We start from the raw sequence: 19,815 nt of genomic DNA, 5'->3' as shown, positions 1-19,815 counted from the left end.
CAAGGCGAGGAGCTGCACCTCTCCCCATCAGGTATTCAGGCTTAAGGGGATTAGAGCCAGAAAGCACTTCTCCCAGAGGTCATGGGGACTTGGGCTATGTCAAAGCTGGGGGGCAAGAGTCCATTGCTCTTTGTTGCAGTCCCCCCAAGTCCTTCCATGAAGGCCTCCCAAGTGATCATGTCTGGCCTAGGTCACCCCTCCTTTAAGGGGTCTTACCCATCAAGGACTTCCGACCAAGCTTTGGGGGCAGAGAAGAAACTGAGGCAGTGTTTGCTACCAGAGACAAGCTTTGTCTCCTGCTGCTTGCATTCCAGAGCTCACTGACTCACCCTTAGCCACAGGGTGTAGGAGTTACAATTCCTGAAACTAGGCGGAGTGGTCCACATCAACTTTTTAAACTCAACATTATGCCTGTGGGATTCATCTGAATGGTTGAGAGTGAGTACAGTTGATTCTTTTTTATTGCGGCATAAAATTCCACTGAGTTCACGAGAACAGGATTTCCTACCTTAGCTTTCTATGAAGACTGTTGTATTAACAGTACAACCTGCAAAACAGATAGGTTTTGTGTTTTCTTTCCCTGTTTAATTCCAGGATTACATGTTCTAGAGTTAATGCTGGAAAGTTCTTTAGTGATAATTTAATTACACTTTTAACATTAAGGTTTAACTAAAAAACAATAGAAAAGAACAAGAGACCAGCCCTGGCTGGTGTGGCTCAGTGTATTGAGCACCAGCCTGCAAACCAAAGGGTCACTGGTTTGATTCCCAGTCAGGGAAGATGCCTGGGTTGCAGGCCAGGTCCCCAGTAGGGGGTGCATGTAAGAGGCAACCACACATTGATGTTTCTCTCCCTCTCCCCCTCCCTTCCCCTCTGTCTATAAATAAATAAATAAAATATCTTTTTAAAAAGTAAAAGAGCAACATAACACTAAAAAAAGAAGAAGATGAAAGAGACCACTTAGGGTTAAGATTACTTGTTTGTGATTGAGAGTCTGGAGTTGTTTTCTAGAAGCCCTGAAATTTTAATGGGAGCTGAGATCCTCAGAAAGTTTAGCAAGAGATTGAAAAACAGATCTTTAGAAACAGAGGCCATGATTTTAGAGGATGGGAAAAAGGAAGTTAAACTTCTAGATAAGAGTTCTCGTTCTCTAGAAGTTAAACTTGCACAGTAACTCTTCCATACCAACTGGTTTTAGATCTTAGAGATCCCACTCAGAGTCCTGTGGTAAAGATCAGCCCTGAACCTGTCTGTTCGACCCCAGCTATACTGTGATCTAGATAAACTGACATCTGAAGACTTAGAAATTTGAATAGTCAGCTTCCGATTACCCCCTGTCAATCCAAAGTCTTACTACTTGAAATGTACAGTCTGACCATGATGCCATTGTTTGAAGAATTTTGCCAAATACTTTCTTCATCAATATCATCACAAGAGGGAGCATGGTAAGAAACTGGTGAAGACGCAGGAAAGAACAGAAAAGGATCCAGTAGGGTTGTTTTTTTTTTTTTTTACAAAAAAGAACAAAAATACATTCTCATTAAAATTTCAAGTAAAAATATAAAACTGCATTTATTCTAGCAGAATTTCCCTCTTGTTCAAATCAAATAAATATTTATCAAGTATCTGCTGTGTGCGCGTCCCAGGAATAGGTGCCCCGAGAAATATAAAAATAAGTGGGAGACATTTCCTTCTACTGAGGCACATAATTGGGAAAAATAGATAAGTCAAAAAATGCAAAGATTCATAAATAAATCTGTGGGAGATGAGGACTTTCAGAAAGATACCCACCAAATGGCATGAGAACTAAAAGGAAAGACAAATCAAATCAAGTTGGAACAGAGGGAAGAATTTGTGGAGCAGCTGGCAATGGAATTGGCCTCGGAGGGCAGGTAGACTTGTGCTAGTAGAGATGGAAGGGAGAGGAGAACGCACCACGTGCGGGAAACAGCAAGGCCCAAGCCATGGAGACGGGACAAAGCTGGACGTTTGATGGGAGCAATAAACAACACAACCAACCGTAATGCGCTGTTGGGCTTACAAAAGAGAGATAAGTTAACCACCCCTCTCTGTGGCCCTAGTATCCTAGCCAACACCCTTTCTCCCCAAAAATTTTTTTTTGTATTTACTCATTGTGTTAGTTTGCTAGGGTTGCCATAATCAAATACCTCAGATTGGGTTACACAAACGACAGCAGTTCATTTTCTCACAGTCCTGGGGACTGGAAATCCAAGATCCAGGTGTTGGCAGCCTTGGGTTCCCGTGGTGTCTCTCTCCTTGGCCTGCAGACAGCAGCCAGCTGGCTGTGTCCTCACATGGCCTCTGCTCTGTGTGAGTACCTCCCTGGGGTCACTCCCTGTTCTTATAAGGACACCAGTCAGATAAGATGAGGGCCCACCTACATGACCTCATTTAACTTTAATTGTCTCTTTAAAAGCAAATACAGTCACAGTCTCCAGTACCAGGGTTAGGGCTTCAACACAGGAAGGGAGGCATAACTGATAACACTCATTTAATAACCTTGTGCTTTTCATAAGAAAAGAGTCTGGTTGAGTTTCTATCTCTACCCCATATGCCTTTCTTCACCCAATGCCTGACACGTAAATACTTCGAGACCCACTTTTGGTTAATTCAGCGGTAGAGTGCGGGTGATTGGGGTTGGAGTGAATGATGAAAGAGCTCTAGAGGCTAAAGGGAGGTTTAACCATTTTGGAATAAAGAATGCAGCTGGGACTCAAATGATAAAAAGTGCCCTTCAAGAGAATCACTTGGTCAACATAGAGAGGATTTGTTGAAGGCAAGCAGAAAAGGAGATAGGAAAGCCACTTAGGTTCCTCACAACATGGCCCAGGCAAGAAATTTGAATGTTATTGATGGCTTTGGGGAAGGAGATGGGGGGGGAGAAGACCTGTTCCAAAGCTTGGATCTGACAATCAGCTGGGACAGAGGGAATGAGTTATGGTTCCATTCAAGCCAAGAGGGGTTCTCAAGGTGAGTAAAAGGAGTTTGAGAGGCAGGACGGTACGTCGATGCTACCTCGGGAGATTTGCATTGTGGGAAACAGAAAGACAAGTGAGTTTGTTTAGCTCATTTCCCCACAGAAAGTTGGTGGTGTCGGTCTGCTGTCCAAGAAGGAGCTATCAGAGTCAGCTGCACAAAGGGGTGATACTCTTCATTATTCACCCTCGTACCTGCAGCTCCTAATTCAATGCCTGGCCCATCTGTAATGATCAATGGTTATCTGTCAAATGATTGAAGAGTGAGCTGCCCTGCAGGTACAGTAGGGAGATAGATGATGTTAAAAAGCAAGGGCATGGGAGGGGGAAAAGGAAATGTGAAATCTAAGGACATTCTGTTTCCCTTACCTGACTTTGAATTGTCTCACTGTAAATTATGGGCAACCCAACAGATAATTCTCAAAATCGAATGGAGGAGAAAACAATCTCAGTGCCTCTTGCAAAGGCACTGCATGCATTTCAGAGCCAGGGGAAAGGTTAATAATACGTTCCCTTGACAAATGGCTACACCTAGTGACCAGTTCTGAAAACAACATGAGTTTCTTGGTGAGGGTTTTGGCCACCATCAGCTGTGAGGAAGGGAGCTGATAGAAATGGACCAGTTCTGCTGGTTGGAGTGACAAGGAAAACTAGTATTTGCATGGTACTTAGTAATGTACAGAAACACTCTCCTGCACCTTCTCTTCTCCTGTAACCGAGCATGTATATGTGTGCGTATGTGTATGAAAGCCAATGGGTAGCAAAATGTCAACAGTTGGTGAACAAAGATGGATGAAGGCTATAGTGAAGTTTATTGTGCCATCCTTCCCATTTTTCTATAGGTTTGCTATCTTTTGAAATTCAAAGTTGGGAGGAGAAGAGAAAAAAGACTGCCGGTTCCCTGGTACAAGTTAGTGTTCAGTCCTTGGCTTCCCATTTGTCTGAGATGCTGGCAGTATGGGACATTCGACTCTCTATGCCACTGCCTCTGTTCCAGCATCTTCAAGCTCCCAGGATATGGGAGGTGTTCAAAACCTGCTTTGAAGCTACAGAGGTATCATTGTTCCAAATCACACGGCATGTGCCCAAAGACCAAGAAGCTGTTTTTGTACACTCTGTGAGGCTCTGTTGCTTTCCTGTGTTAGAAAATGATTTATATGAACAACCTCGTCAGCATTATATTTGAAAACTCACACACAGGAATTGTCTCATTCTTTACGTTTTGCCTTTCTTGGGACTTTGATTCTGAACAGCCATTCAAAACACTGGATTCTCATCTCAGGGCTCATGATGGATGCTGCCTTAAATAATTCACAACGCAACTCCATCGGCTGTTAACACCACCTTCCTCACTCCGGAGGCTCGTAAAATGTGTTTGCAGATGATTGCCTGTGAGCTTAAGAAATATAGACAGGGTGTCTTTTGAGAGAAGAGGAAGGAAGTTATTGATACCTGGTGAATGCAGTACGTGACATGAAGATGGGTGCAATCAGTCACGTAGGAAGGAAAGCTACAGGACTGCACCCAGTTTACTCTGGGCCAGGTGACAGGCACCGTTCAGGGAAGTGACGCTTCAGGGAAACTCTGATCGTAGACTTGTCAGTAATTGTATCCTCTGCCGTCTACTCGCCCTAGGAGCATGTTTGATGATATCCCTTAAGAGACACAGTAGGCGGTCCCTTCTTTTCACAAGAGTCTATCACACATACTTCCCTTGTGATATTTGCATGGGATGGAGGCCACTGTACCTGACAGTGGTTCCCCCCTAGATCTTTATGGTGACGGCATCATGTAGCATGTACTCTTCTGTTTGGCTTCTTTCGCGCATTATATTTTTGAGATTTATTTTTGCTGGGTGTATTGTTGCTGGGTTGTATTCCATTATATGACTATACCAGTTTGCTTTTCCACTTTTCTATTGTTGTAATATCATGTATCCTTGAGCAAGCAATTACTGGTATCAGACCGGATCCGTGAGAGACATTGCTACCTTACGCTGGGATCTGGGATCTGTCTTTTTTTTTTTTTTTTTTTTAGATGTTTTAAATTTATTTATCTTTAGAGAGGAAGGGAAGGAGAGAAGGAGAGAAACACCAATGTGTGGTTGCCTCTCAGGAGTCCCCTGCGGGGAACTGGCCCGCAACCCAGGCATGTGCCCTGACTGGGAATCAGACTGCAATCCTCTAGTTCACAGGCCCGCGCTCAATCCACTGAGCTACACCAGCCAGGGTGGATCTGTCTTATAACTATATCACACGTGCTTGCCTTTTGTTAGGATTTTAATCCATAGCATATTGACGGGGAGCGAAACGTGGAACACCAACTCTAGAGACAGTTAAATGGATGAAGGAGATAGAATACTTCTCATAATCCTTTGATGTGGCTTGTTTTTTTTAAAAAAAGTACTTCTGTCGCCCACGCATCCTATTCTAATGGGTCTATCACACATTTTATTATAGTTAACTTTTTAGGTATTTGTCACTCCGATTTAATGGAAGCTCCTGACACCTTGTAGGTGTTGAGTAAGTGCTCCATGAATGAATGAGTAAATGAAGAAAGCATTTGTTGAATGACTTCCTGACTCAGACTCACTACCCCTCTGCATAATTGAGGCAATGTTTTCTTATATCTGCTTTGATGTCTAATTAGACTGAAAACTGAAGGCCAACGGCAGGGCTGTGTCTTGGGTAGCCTTCAACAGAGGTGGGCTAGACCCCGGAGAAACAGTTACTGTCTCCTGCCTGCTGGATGGATGGAAGTTTATACTGGGAATGACAGAACCTTAAGTCATGGAAGGTACCTCAAGGGCGGGGTCCCACCTTGTGGTTCTGCCAAAAGACTGGGATCATCTAGAGGACAGGGAGTGTCTTTCGTATTTTTGAGTCTCCAGGACCCAGTAGATTCCCTGACAGTATTTGTCACTCAGTATATATCCAGTTGAAGGAAAGAAGGAAGGAGGGAAGGGAAGGAGGGGGAGGAAGCAAGGAAATAAGGCTTAGCGTTGCCAAGTGATTTTGCCAACACCAACATCAGAACCCAGTCCTCTTCTTTCCCAGTCCGGCTCTGTTTCCACTAGATTGTTCTCATTTCCAGCATTACTAATGCTGTCCAAAATGCCATCCATTTTCCTGACGCTGATGGCAACTTACTATGAAAGCGGTTGCTTCACTTCATTGCAGCTGTTGCTGCCCCGAACCTGAAATGCCGGTGCTCCAGCTGCCTTGATTGAGAGGCCTGGTTTGCAAGACAACAAGACAAACGACTCTGCTGCCTTAATTCTAGTGGGAATTTAATTTAATTAGCATCTGATTTACACAATGCACTTCTGACAGCTGTGTTTGTGGAGTATCGTGGAAGCAAGAAATTACCAGCCATTGAAACCAGCATCAAAGCTTATTTATCTTCCTGCTGCATCTCTGCAGCCTGCAGCTTTGAGGGCTTCTGTGTGTTCACGGCACACGTCATGGAGGTTACAGTAAATAACACTCCAGCGAGAGCTCCTGGATTTGTGTAGTGTTTAGTGCAGGCTTGTTCCAGAGACTTCATAGGATGAGTCTGAAAATGAGAGGCTTTGGAGATTTGATCAAAGGACAGGTGTTTTTTTAATGGGTTTTAAGGAACATTAAGGATCTCAGATGAGAGGGTTTTACCACCTGGGCCAATGGAGCCAGCGCAGCAGCTGCATCTGGAACCTGCCCGGCACACTGTGCTCAGCGCTGCTCAGGAAGGACTGGGGCGGGGGCGGGGTGGGGGACAGACTGTTCATTGGGGCCTGTCCTAAAGCACCGGGAGCGGTACTGGGGGAGCCAAGGAATGGGTTGTAGGACGTCATCCATGTTCTGTATTTATGCTCCAGCTCTGGATCATGACTGTTCTTTTCTTTTAAACATGTTTTATTGATTATGCTACTACAGTTGTCCCATTTTCCCACCTTTATTCCCCTCCGCCCTGTGCATCCCCTCCCACCCGCATTCCCCCACTGTAGTTCATGTCCATGGTCATATATGTAAGTTCTTCGGCTTCACCAGTTCCTAAACTATTTATAACCTCTCCCATCTATCTTCTACCTACCATTTATGTTACTTATTCTCTGTACCTTCCCCCCTCCCTCCCCCTCCCAGTCCCCTGCTGATAACCTTCCGTGTGATCTCCTTCTGTGATTCTGTTCCTGTTCTAGTTGTTTGCTTAGTTTGTTTTTATTTTAGGTTCAGTTGTTAATAATTGTGAGTTTGTTGCCATTGTACTGTTCATGTTTTTAATTTTCTTTTTCTTAGATAAGTCCCTTTAACATTTCATATAATAAGGGCTTGGTGGTGATTGAAGTCCTTTAACTTGACTTTATCTGGGAAGCGCTTTATCTGCCCTTCCATTCCAAATAATAGCTTTGCTGGATAGAGTAATCTTGGATATAAGTCCTTGCCTTTTATGACTTGGAATACTTCTTTCCAGCTCCTTCTTGCTTGTAAGGTTTCTTTTGAGAAATCAGCTGACAGTCTTATGGGAACTCCTTTGTAGGTAACTGTCTCCTTTTCTCTTGCTGCTTCTAAGATTCTCTCCATATCCTGAATCTTGGGTAATGTAATGATGATGTGCCTTGGTGTGTGCTTCCTTGGGTCCACTTTCTTTGGGACTCTCTGAGCTTCCTGGACTTCCTGGAAGTCTATTTCCTTTGCCAGATTGGGGAAGTTCTCCTTCATTATTTGTTCAAATAAGTTTTTAATTTCTTGGTCTTCCTCTTCTCCTTTTGGTACCTGTATGATTCAAATGTTGGAAGTTTAAAGATGTCCCGGAGGTTCCTAAGCCTCACCTCATTTTTTAAAATTCTTGTTTCTTTATTCTGTTCTCGTTCAATGTTTCTTTCTTCCTTCTGATCCACACCATTGATTTGAGTCTGGTTTCACTGTTGGTTTTCTATACATTTTCCTTTATTTCACTTAGCGTAGCCTTCATTTTTTCATCTAATTTGCTACCATATTCACCCAATTCTGTGAGCATCCTGATTACCAGTGTTTTTAACTGTGCATCTGATAGGTTGGCTATCTCTTTGTTGCTTAGTTGTATTTTTTTCTGGAGCTTTTGATCTGTTCTTTCATTAGGGCCATTTTTTTTGATCTGGGCTCACCTGTTACGTATGAGGGGTGGGGCCTTAAGTGTTCACCAGGGTGGGGCAACTTACGTCGCTGTATTGTGATGCTGTATGTGGGGGCGGGGTCCGAGAGGGAACAGTACTGCTTGCTCTGCTCTCTGCCGGATTTCGGTCACTTTCCCTACTTCCCACAAGCAAAGTGGGGCCTTCTGGTGCTGATTCTTGGGTGGGTGGGTTCAGGTACTTTCTGGACCCTGTGGGTCTCTCCAGCAAACTCTCCTGTGAGGCTGGGAGTTTTTCCCACTGCTGCTTCAGCCCCCACAGGTGTTTTTAGTCAGAGGTTTGAGGCTTTATTTCCTCCGCACTGGAGCCCTGGGTTGTGCGGGCTGGCTCACTCCTCAGTTGTTCCTCCCAGTTTATCTGCACATGAATGTGGAACCACCAGCCTGTCAGCTGCCGCCTTGCAGTGAGTCCTCTCCGCCCAGCTGCTGTCTCCGCCCCTCCTACTGGTCTGGGTGTTTCTTTTTTAACTCCTTGGTTGTTGGACTTCCATACAGTCAATTTTCTGTCAGTTTTGGCTGGTTTTTGTTTTTAAATTTGCTGTTGCCCTTCTTTTGGTTGTGGAAAGAGGGACAGTATGTCTGCTTACACCTCCATCTTGCCTGGAAGTAGTGGATCATGACTTTTGAATGGGCGAATAAAAGAATGGGATCAGGTACGATAGAATTAGAGGTGGATCTTTTAAACCCAGGTCAGTCCTTCACTATTACTTCTGTTCAATCAATCTGTTGTCTGAAGGATGACTGGCATGAGTTTAGCTCGGAGCCACGTGGCTCACTTGGTTGAGCACCGTCCTGCAAAGCAAAAGGTTGATGGTTCCATTCCCAGTCAGGGCACAACCTGGGTTGCCAAATGGTCCCTAGTTTGGGGTGTGCCAGAGGCAACTGGTTGATGTTTCTCTCCTTCCCTCTTTCGCTCCCTCCCTTCCCCTCTCTCTAAAAATAAATAAAATATCGAATATAAAAATACTAGCAAGGGGCGTAGGAGATAAGGGAGGCCCTAAGCAACTAAGGGAAGGAGATGCTAGGGAGATTGCAAAGAAGGTGAGTTCAGAGCTGGGTCCTGAATAATACAAATGTTTTATTGGAGATTCGTGATTTTAATAACAAGACATAAGAGGTGGGAAACCTAAAGAGGAAGAAAAATTATATTCATAGAGATGAAAAAGCATGAAATAAGATGTCTTGAAGGAGCGTGGCTCCTAGAGAGGAGGAAGGTAGGATAAGGGAGGGCTAGACCGTGGAAGACATTGAAGAGTTTCAGATTTTATTTCATCACAGTGAGGGAGCTTTGAAGACTTTTGAGAAGGGGAGTGGCCCAATTAGATGCATGCTCTAAAAGAAAAGCCTCTGGCGTCAAGGTCAAGAATAGACCAGTGAAAAGGGGGAGCCTTTACCTGCCCACGCCAGTTAGAGGGATTTTCAGGGTCTCCACCAGCAAAGCAATCATCAAAGAGGTGTCTCAGGAGAGTGCTGAGTGCCGGGAAGTGGGCTTGCTGGCATGGAAATGAGCTTCAGAGATAACATAAAGGACGAATTGTCAAGATCTAGCAATGGATAGACTGCCGAGAGTCGAGGTCGCCCCGAAAGTACTGCCCTTTCCAGCTTAGCAGACAGCGGGGACGGTGATACCATTAAAAAGAGAAAAGCCTACAGCAGATGTGGGTGCAAATGAAAACCATTTCCCACATCCACCTGTCATTCACCGGTGACACATGTCCATTCTCTTAGTACTATTCCAGCTTGACAGAGTGAGAATAAGAATTAAAAGACACTTGAAGCTGAGCTGGTTTAGTGTTTGTCAAAGAAAGCTCCTCCCATTGCTGCTTATTGAAATGCTCCAGGCACAAGTAATTTTATAAGCAAAGGTTTAACAATGCACATTAGCATATTAAACACCTTGAAAAGCCCTGCCGTAAAGAAACTTTTTCATTTCGAAAAACCGAACTCCTCCAAAAATATTTCCAATTTCTCAGACCGTTTTTACATATAAAAGTTAGTAATATTCAGAAGGACGTACTTCGGGAAAAGCTAATTTAGTTCCAGATTCCTCATTTCATAAATGAGAAAACCAAGGCCAGAGATAGTAAATGACTTTTCTAAAGTCATGTAACTTTCTGGTGGTGAAGTCAGGACCCAAATCTAATTTTTACAACTCCTTATCCAGTCCTCTTCCTACTTCTCCCGGTTCCTAATTAATGTGAAGGTGATTGGTGTATCTTTCCTAAATGAGAATCAGCTAGAGGGTTGAAGACTCCATTTGTCCTGCAACATCATGGGTAGGTTCTTGGGAACTGCAATGTTCGGTGAAACAATGCATAAAAAAAAAACCAATGCTATCATAGACCAATCAGTATAAGCAAGTGTTGAGCTCCTACAACATATTTCTGGTCACAGAAACATCAACAAATTGCTGGATAAAACCCCAACACTTTCATATTGAACACCAGGATAAACATGAGCTTTGCATGCATTGCAGAAAGATGCATAAAAGCAAGGAAGCTCATTCTTTTCCAGCCTGCTTCCCGGCTCAGGGTCTCCGGTGACTGCAGCTCAGGGCACAAGGCGGGACCCACCCTGGACTGGACGTCCTCCCATCACAGGGCCCCACCCACCCACACTCACTCAGACCTGGACGACGTGGACACGCCAAGCCCCCTCAGGAACTTCCCTTCTCACCTTTCCAGGGAAAGACAAAACTAGTGGCCTAGCGCTGTGGGCCAGCAGAGAGGAAACCTGTTTCATCTGACCCAGAACAGAGCTCCTCACTCGCCCCTTTGTGAAGCTGCTTCCTTTCAAAATTAAGAGGCTATCCTTCATCCATCTCCTTGGCCCCGCTGCTCTCTGGGCAAATCCTCTCTCCTTGTTAGCACTGTCTCCTCCTTCCTGTGGAGTCTGACCCAGGAGCCAAGGGTCTCTGACCGGAGTTACAGGAACCGAAATCCTGTGCCAGCCCCCGGGCTTCCTGCCCTTGATGGGAAACTATCTCAGAAACATTCCGCCTCCCCGAGGTCGGCCACTGGGGTCACATATCTGTTTTCCACACAATGACACGTCTCAGTAGATGGCAGGTAAATTGAACTACCCACAGCTGCACGTCAATGTGTGTGTTGCTGAATTTAAATATTCCACGTGCCATAGAATCATGACTCCACAGGGCGGGGGTGCCAAACTCATTTCCACCGGGGGCCACATCAGCCTCACAGTTGCCTTCCAAGGGTCGAGTGTAATTTTAGGACTGTGCACATGTAACTACTCCCTAACTAGGGGCAAGGGGCTGGGTGCTGCCGCCAGGTAGAAAGAAGATGGAGGGCCGATTCAGCCCTCGGGCCTTGTGTTGGCAACCTGTGTCCCAGGGCATCAAGCAGAGACAAACACAGGAGTAATCCCCAGTCTACACTCCCACTGTGCAGTTCTCCGCTTCTTGGGTTATCCCACAGGGGTCGAAGGGACCAAGTGGGATGAGGCGGTACTGACGGGGCCATGGGAACAGAGTTTAAACTGTGCTTTTTCATACATTAAGATCCCAGTGAATTCTCGCCCTCTGGTGGGGGGGCAGTTTTTTATTATCCCCATTGGGAGCATGAGCCTGATGATTCTGTCTATGGCCACCTTGCTAGTGACTGGAGAAACTGGAATTAACATCTAGCCCTGGCTGGCGTGGCTCAGTGGATGGAGTGCTGGCCTGCCAACCAAAGGGTCGTGGGTTTGATTCCCAGTCAGGACACCTGCCTGGGGCGCGGGCCAGGTCCCCAGTTATGGGGTGTACAAGAGGTAACCACACACATCGATGTTTCTTTCCCTCTCTTTCTCCTTCCCTTCCCCTCTCTAAAAATAAATTTAAAAAATCATTTAAAAAAACCCCAGCAACAACATGGTTCCCTTGCTCTCGAATACTCACTATACTTGCCCTTTAAATTCCAACACATGCTCTCTTCGCAGGCTCACTTGGAGCCTCTGTAGGAAATGGGGGGCTGGTTTCCCACAGGCAGCTGAGTGAAGATTTCTAGTTCTCAATTATGCAGTTGTAGGGGATCACAGTTAGTCTGCGGGAAGAGTGAACACAAACCCAGGGACTTCTTCATAAACATGAGATGCCGGACTTCCCTGGGTAAGCCATGAGGAGTCAACGTGAAAGATTGCTGCATAAGAATCTAAGAGTTGAAGGGACTGCAAATCAAAATTATGCACACACGTGAGGCAGAGGAGAGAGCTTCCTTACACATGGCATAAGGGTAGTGTTGGCCAACCGGTCGACACAGTAGCTGGCTGTAGTGTCAGTAACTTTCTAAATGCATGCTGGACACCAGCTGCGTCACTCTGAGAAACCTCAGTTTTTCTCTTAAGGCCTCTCAGCTGATCAGAGGGGGCCTACTGACATGATCCAGAATAATCTCCATTATCAAAGTCAACCGACTGTTCACGTTAACCATATTGGCAGAACCTCTGTTCGACACTCTGATGAATATTTGATTAAGTAAGTAGGTACCAGATCCTGGCTAGGCTGACTCGCAAAACTGTCACATCAGCCAAGGAGGAAAAGTCGATAGTTCAATCAATTGTCTGAAATGAGCATGAATGAGGTACGTCAAGTATCAAGAGCTACCTTTCTTACAATTTGATAACGAACAAGTAGATTCTCCCACCATTGACACATTCTTGGCGCCAAGACAACCAAAGACCATCATGAAATGCTCATCTAAGGACACCTTTCCTACAGAATCCACTCAGTTCTGAGTAGAATTTGTTTCTACCACTTTGCCCTGATTCGTGCAACAGAAGGTAGCCAATGACAAAGTCAACGTGCCAGGGAAATAGACCCGCTTCCTTTCAAAGGGTGTGTTGGGGGCCCGTCACCTTTTTCTCACTAACATACTGCCAACCCCAACTACATCCAGATCGATAGAGGCAGGTCACTTCCCCCACCTGGTATCCATGGGACCATGCACAAAAGATTTTCTCGAGTTTTTACCAGTATGTCACTCTGTTGCCTGAAAATCTGACTACCGTGTTTGCTAGCTCTCGGCAAACCTGCATAAAAAGAGCCTAAGAATAAAAATGGTTAAAGGTGGGGTGAGTTTCATTTTCCTGTAGGTCTAAAAAATAATTATATCTTGTGGTTGGAGGTGGTGCAATTTGGCAGAGGACAGACATTTCCACAGGAATAATTGAAGGGCATCATCCCCAACAAGTCTGCAAAGATGAAAAGACCCAAACCATTCTTGATAGGCTGCTCCTTTAGGGAAAGATGTTTGAGTGATTTATAAATGGCAGCAAAGCATGGCCGCCTGTGCGCATTTGCCAGAGAGCTTCTCTGATCACTTCGGACTTTCAAGTTTCCAGTGTAAAGGTTAAGACTCAGGTGACTTCATCATTAGAAAGAAAACTGATCAAATGAACTTTACCTTCACTACACACAATGAAATGTGGTGATAACCCAAACCTCAAGAACCAGAAAGTCATTTAAATTTAGCTTATTGATTCAAAAGACTTTGTCCTATATAATTTGCTTAATTGGGGATATTTAGAGCTTATTGAGAATTCAGGGCTTAACTATCACTGAGAGAGGACGTTAGTTGCCCCTTTCCCAGTGTTATCATTGGACCTTAGAAGCTACCGGATAGAGCTGGGCAATGCTTTTTCTCTGCATATTGTTTAGCATCCGCAAATATACGAAAGGCAGAGCTGCCTTCTCCAAGTTCGAAGATATAAAAATGAGGTAGGATGGACAGGGATGATAATGACCAAGGCTAGGTGGCGTGAAGAACAATAAAGGCCCAAGAAGGAACCCACCTTAGGAAAGGGGGTCCAGGCTGGGGTCAAGATTGAAACCATTGTCTAGACAGCTGCTGTGGAGAATCCGTCTGGTCATAAACATGGCCAGTGGTAGCATCCCTGCCTAGAGAGTCAACCTGATAACATGGTCGTGCCTGGGGAAATATGGCTATGAATTGGTGAGTGAGTTGTAACATTACAGACTTGTATTTCCTTGAAGCCCAACTTTTTTAGGGGGAAGGGGATGCTCAGGACTAGTGTTACAGAGAAGTGTTTTGCTGGTCCCTCGAAACCCACCTGTGTGAATTGATAAGGGGGAAATATGGGACCTAACCATGGTGGGAATGGAGCAGACACTGAATCGGCAGGAGCGGGCTCTGCCCCAACCCACCACAGCGAGGTAGAGGCCTGGCCATTCCGCTCAATGAGTCCAGTCTGGCCTTGAGCAGCAAGGCAAACGTCTGGCTTCCCAGAGGATTATGATTCTTGGATAAGTACCTGGGTCCTTAGGATTAGTTAGGAATAAAAATATGTGTTAGTTATCCATTGCTGAGTCAAAAATCATCCCCGTATTTGGCAGCTTAAAACGAACAACATTCACTGGGTTGTGGGCCCGTGTGATGGGAATCTGGGAGTCGCTCACCCAGGCCGTGCGGGTGGGAGTGTCTCCTGCAGTTGGGGGGTGAAGGGGGCGGGAGGGGGGGGCAGAGAGCTGTGGTTGCCTGAGCTGTGGCCCTGCACAGGCCACACAGCCCGGAGGAAGGTCATCTTCTACAAACACTGGCAATGTCCAAACCCATTCCTGACCAAGGCTCCCATTAACTCCAAAGCCATATATCCTGGGTGCTCTGAGGCCGGGATGGATGAGAGCAGGCCTCCCAGGAATGAGAGACAGACAACCGGATGCCCTGGTTCTTGGTGAGGCCCCGGGGCCCCATGAGCCGCAGGACAGATTCAGGAAATGACTGTTGCCATGTTTGCAGCCTGGGGATTGGGTTACGCTTGGAATGGGTTCCTCCAAAGAGGCGGGTGTGCCGGTGGCTGGACCCGCCCTGGCATCAGAGGCCCGCAGTGCCCCAGCTGGGCAAGGCCTCCGGACAGGGTGCGTACTACCCTTGCTTGTGTGGTGGGGTTCGAGGTCGTCGAGAATCTGCAACAGTTCAAGGGTCTTGAGAGGTCTGGTCACCAGTGTAGACTCTTGGGAGACCCAAAGTTTCTCAATCATTCCAAGGTGCCATCTAACCAATAGCACCTACTGCCCATGAAGCCAGATACCGGGGCACCTCGAGAGTATGTGCAGGACGGGGCAAGGCAGGGCTGGGTCGGGTGCCTCAGATAGGGGACACCTGTGGGCCTGGGGGCCAAGAGAGGCCTCTGCTCTGGGGAGCCAGCTGCAGAAGAGTGAACTGCGCAAGTGGGTTCAGCTGCATTCTGGTGCTGAGGGGAATGGGCGGGGGTGGGGGCGAGGTGGGGTGCAGACCCTATTCTGGGCCTGGACCCCATTTTGAAGAGGCAGAGTTCCTATCACTGACTCCTGGGATGCACCAAGAATCGCCAATGTCCAGGCCCGAACTACGACAAGCTCCACTCCCCGCCCTCACTCCCCAAGCCAGAAATCAAAGGAACTAGGAAGTCTTGCTTCGGAGGACCTAGCAGTCCTGGAAGGAGACCTCTAGGAGCGCTGGCTCCTGGATGAGCCTGGGTCCCCATCAGCAGCCTTTCCTAATGAACAGTGACCTTCGCCATCCCTGTTCGCAGCCTCCATATCAGATCTTGATGTGGGGGCTGGAGGTGCCCTCAGAGAATATCCAGGTAGCTAAAAATCTTAAATATCAGAAGTTTAGGCCTAACAGTCTTATTCCAGCCAATGTCCTCCTCTCAAGACCTCCTCCTGCCAATACCAGCATTCCCAAGCCAACCCTCTGCACCGGAGACGCCTGGTGCCCCCAGTCCCTTAGGGACAGGTGATAGCTGTTAGATCTCTGCAGAAACCCCAGCTGGTGCTCTATGCCACAATAGCACTGTGTGTTAAATAGACACGTGCATCTCCTAATTCAGAGGCGCTCTTTTAATTAAAGGGAGGGGGAGAGAGAGAGAGGCAGACTGAGGAATCTGACTTACCTGCAGTCGATTTAGTGGACAGTTTCTGCCACCTACTGGAAAATGTAGGACGTGCTATGCGGAAGTTTTGGTGGTCGCAGTGCCTGGCGTGTACAGGGGGCCCGATACCCAGCGGTGTGGAATCTCCTTCTTTTACTTACGAAAAGCTTGGGAGTATTGCCACCTTCACACCAACTAGCTGGATGTGGATGTTTTTAAGCGCCCTTTTACGGAGGACCCCAAATATTTCCTACAATGTACTTTAATTCTTACGAGCACCTCTATTCGTATTTCTTAAACTCCCCAACTTGAGTTTGTCCAGAATTGTTCCTGAGTATACAAGGCAATTAACAGACTGTAACATCTCCCTGAACTTTCAATGTCAGAGTGCCTCCGGGATCCCTGATTGGATCTTTCCTGTTTTTTGTTTTTAAATCTCCTGCCCTGAAGATCTTATCTATGGCTTTCAATGCCATCCACACACACATCTGCAGCTGACATCGCAATCTCCAGGTCAGACTTCTCCCTGCACCCCAGACTCATAGATTCCACTGTCCACTCAGCACCCTTCCTGGGTGTCTCATGGGCACGTCCATCCCGGCTGGTCTGAGCCTCTGCCCGACTTTCAGCGCGCCCCTCTCCCTGCGGTCCCCCCACCGCATACACAGCCATGCCTACTCCTCTGGCTGTCTTCTCATTTCAGTCTTTGGGAGTCTTTCTTTGATTCTCGTCCACGCATCACACCTCATGGGAAACCCATCAGGACATTCCCTTGGCTTTTTTGGGAATCCTGGTCCCACCACGGCACTGCAGCCATGCTGGTCTAAGCCACCGCACCTCTCACCTCCATGAGTCCACCCTCATCAGCACGGCCCCCACCGACTCGGCTCAGAAGCACCCAGAGGTGTTACCTCTTTGATCATCAAGTCACTCCTCTGCTTCAAACTCTCAGTGGGTCCCCACGCCACCCAGAGGAAGAGCCCAGACCGTGCCGTGACCTCCAAGGCTGTCCACCTGGCCCTCAACACTGTTCCAACCTTCTCTCGGACCACCCTCCCTTCACTCGTCACCCCAACCAAAGGGTCTGGTTGCAGCCCATGTCAGGGCAGCCTCCCATGCCCCTGACCACCACCACCACCACCACCGAACATCTTACTCACCCCCTCCGTTTGTTTAGTTTCCTTGGCTCTTACCACCATGGACACACACTGTGTTTTACTCCTCCTGTCTCCCGCTTCCGTCTCCTTCCCCCGCCCCTCGGCCTCAGTGGGAGGGGCTTCAGCTGTGTGCTCCTCGTGGTAGCTCCTGCCCCTACACCTGACACCCAGCTGGAACTCGGTGTTTAATAAATGAATCACACATTTAGTTCATTTTAATGGGTGGGGGAAGGTACTAGATATTAGAAAAACAAGGCGAACAGACTTGGTAGTTTTATTTTCTGATGTTAAAATGGCTACCTTTTAATATACTTATTACATTTACACACTAATCACTTCATTTTATTTTAATTATTATTTTTACTTGAAGCCCATATAATTTTATTAATCAATGTCACCCCAGTAAATTTAATTTAAAAAATAGGGTTACCTGAAAATAGTACTTGGTTGAAAGATACATTTTTTGAATGTCAATTTTTCACTCCGACTAGTATTCTCAAAGAACATAATAAGAATGCAAAGAGTTGTTTATCTAATTTTAAAGTCAGCTGTGATGTGGGTCCCATCAAAAATCCTCTGAAACACATTATTTAATCACTTCATTTTAATTGACCCCTCCACTGAAACCCAGCATTATAATCTGTATCGACAAAATAACACACTAGTCCTAGATCTTAGCACTAAACTTCAGGATGGTTATGAAACAGATTTTCCTAGAGTTCTTGGTTTCCACCCATCAAGAAACATTTCAAATGAGCCAGGTTAAAATGAAGCCAGGAGCTGACATTTGAGCCCATCAGCACGGCCCCCTGGGCCTCTGCTGGCCGGTCTGTCTTCCCTGCTTCCACGGTCGGGGCTTCCCCAGGCAGTCCAAGTAGCAGACCTGTGGCGGCAGTGATGGGCAGGACTTGTACGGCCCCACGGGTCCTCCGTCTTCACTGACTTTGAAACGCTGCTTCCACGCGCACATTAAAGGTGAGACATGTAGCATTTCCCACAGCACTGTTACTCTGGAGAAGAGGGAACTGTTTCTGAACATGGTTTCATTTCTGAGTATACTCACAGAGCATTGAAAAGGCCAGCTCAAGATTCCAAAGTACTAAGTTTTCTAGAGTCCTGTACAGTGTGATAAGCTCTCTAGCTAGCTTACCACAGTCCACAACTTACTTATCATGTGGATAATAAGTACTAGGAACAAGATGTACAAGCCAAGTGAAACCCTATCTTGAGATTAAGAGGAGGTAAGTACCAATAAACATTGAGACCAAATAGATCAAGGCATGTTGACTGTTTAATGAACTCACATAGCATAAAGCAACGGACATACATGTCATTTTTAAATGTTACTGTGAAAAACTAATTTTGCATGGCATTTAAATGCATGGCATTTTACTGGCTTAATAAATGTAAAAATATTTATAGAAAAGCAGATAAAAATGCCAGTGGAACTGTTAGTAAAATGACTTTTATTTTCATAAATAAAGATAATCCATTATACAAACAATACCTGTAGCAGAACGCTAGCTGTCCTTATCTTCCTGAAAGGAAGTGTGAAGTGTATGCAGTACCTAATGCAGAAGCGACATCTCTCTGTACCCTTCCTGCAACCTCCCTAGATTCCCAATCCTGTTTCAATGACTATGATGAATAATGGGATATTCTAGTCACAAGGTGTCTCCTTTGTTGAGTCAACAACATATTTATCTGCTAATGTCAAGGCTGCCCATTATGATGAAAATACCTGTATTTATGCCATCTTTCGGAAGCTCGGAGCATCTGCCCCGTCTTCACTCCATGTATGGTAGTACGACCCACAGTGATGTCGAGTGAAAATTTAGCGACTCGGTTAACACGCACTGGTACCCAAGACACACTGAGTTCTCGAGTGAGATGACGGCATCCAGCACAACTGGCCCTTGTCGGTTAACGGCGAGTAACAAACAAATGGTTTTGTGATCAGAATGCGGCGAAATTTAATTAAAACATTTTTACTACAGACAGCAAACTTAAATGTCTGTTCAGTTGTAACCCCGCTTATTCTGGAAACTGCAGGTTCAACTATAAAATGTTTTCCAGCAAGGAGCATTTCATATGTTATTTTTGGTACCATTTCCATGTATTTTAAAAAATACCATGTGCCTTTTATTGAGAGCATGAGTTACAATTGAAGTAATCACGTACGCGTCCACAACACTGATTCCGATGGGCACGATCTGTGTACTCTTCGCAGGGAGATGGTCCCCACTGTTTCTCCCTTCATGCGGACTGTGCGCTCTTCTCCGGGCTGCCGAGTGGACTCCAGCATTCACCACCCAAGGGCTCAGCGCGGTGCCTCGAACACAGTAAGCTCTCGGTTTACACCACTCCAATGATTTTTATTAGGGGAGCCAATCCATTTGTAACAGGAAAATCAGCTAACGCTGCAGGGGCATCATTGAAAGATGATAAACCTACAGATGTATGACTTCTGTGAATGTATTATGCACCTGCTACATCCCAAGTCTGTCTAGACACTAAACTGTTTCAAACATTACAAGCTATCTTTCGGATCATACTGTATCTGTATGCTTTATTAGTTTTTGTGATGGCCTATGGCCTGAAGCAACATAATTCTGACAGGAGGTGTGTTATTAGAAAACCAC

The 19,815-nt window shown here is 46.0% G+C and overlaps 1 protein-coding gene across 1 annotated transcript in view; it reads right to left on the bottom strand.

Annotated features, from left to right (window-relative positions):
- Positions 1 to 17,221, bottom strand: part of DISP1 (dispatched RND transporter family member 1) — a 170,687-nt gene extending 153,466 nt beyond the window's left edge. The window contains exon 1 of the mRNA XM_053659568.1: positions 17,177 to 17,221. The gene's annotated coding sequence lies outside the window, so the exon portion shown is untranslated. The remainder of the gene's footprint in view (positions 1 to 17,176) is intronic.
- Between the last annotated feature and the right edge of the window lie 2,594 nt (positions 17,222 to 19,815).

Source organism: Artibeus jamaicensis, unplaced genomic scaffold (assembly GCF_021234435.1).
Source record: "Artibeus jamaicensis isolate MK-2021 breed Jamaican fruit bat unplaced genomic scaffold, CSHL_Jam_final scaffold_754, whole genome shotgun sequence".
Lineage (NCBI taxonomy): Eukaryota > Metazoa > Chordata > Mammalia > Chiroptera > Phyllostomidae > Artibeus > Artibeus jamaicensis.
The sequence above is the reverse complement of the archived record's forward strand: the minus strand, read 5'-3'. Positions and strand labels throughout refer to the sequence as shown.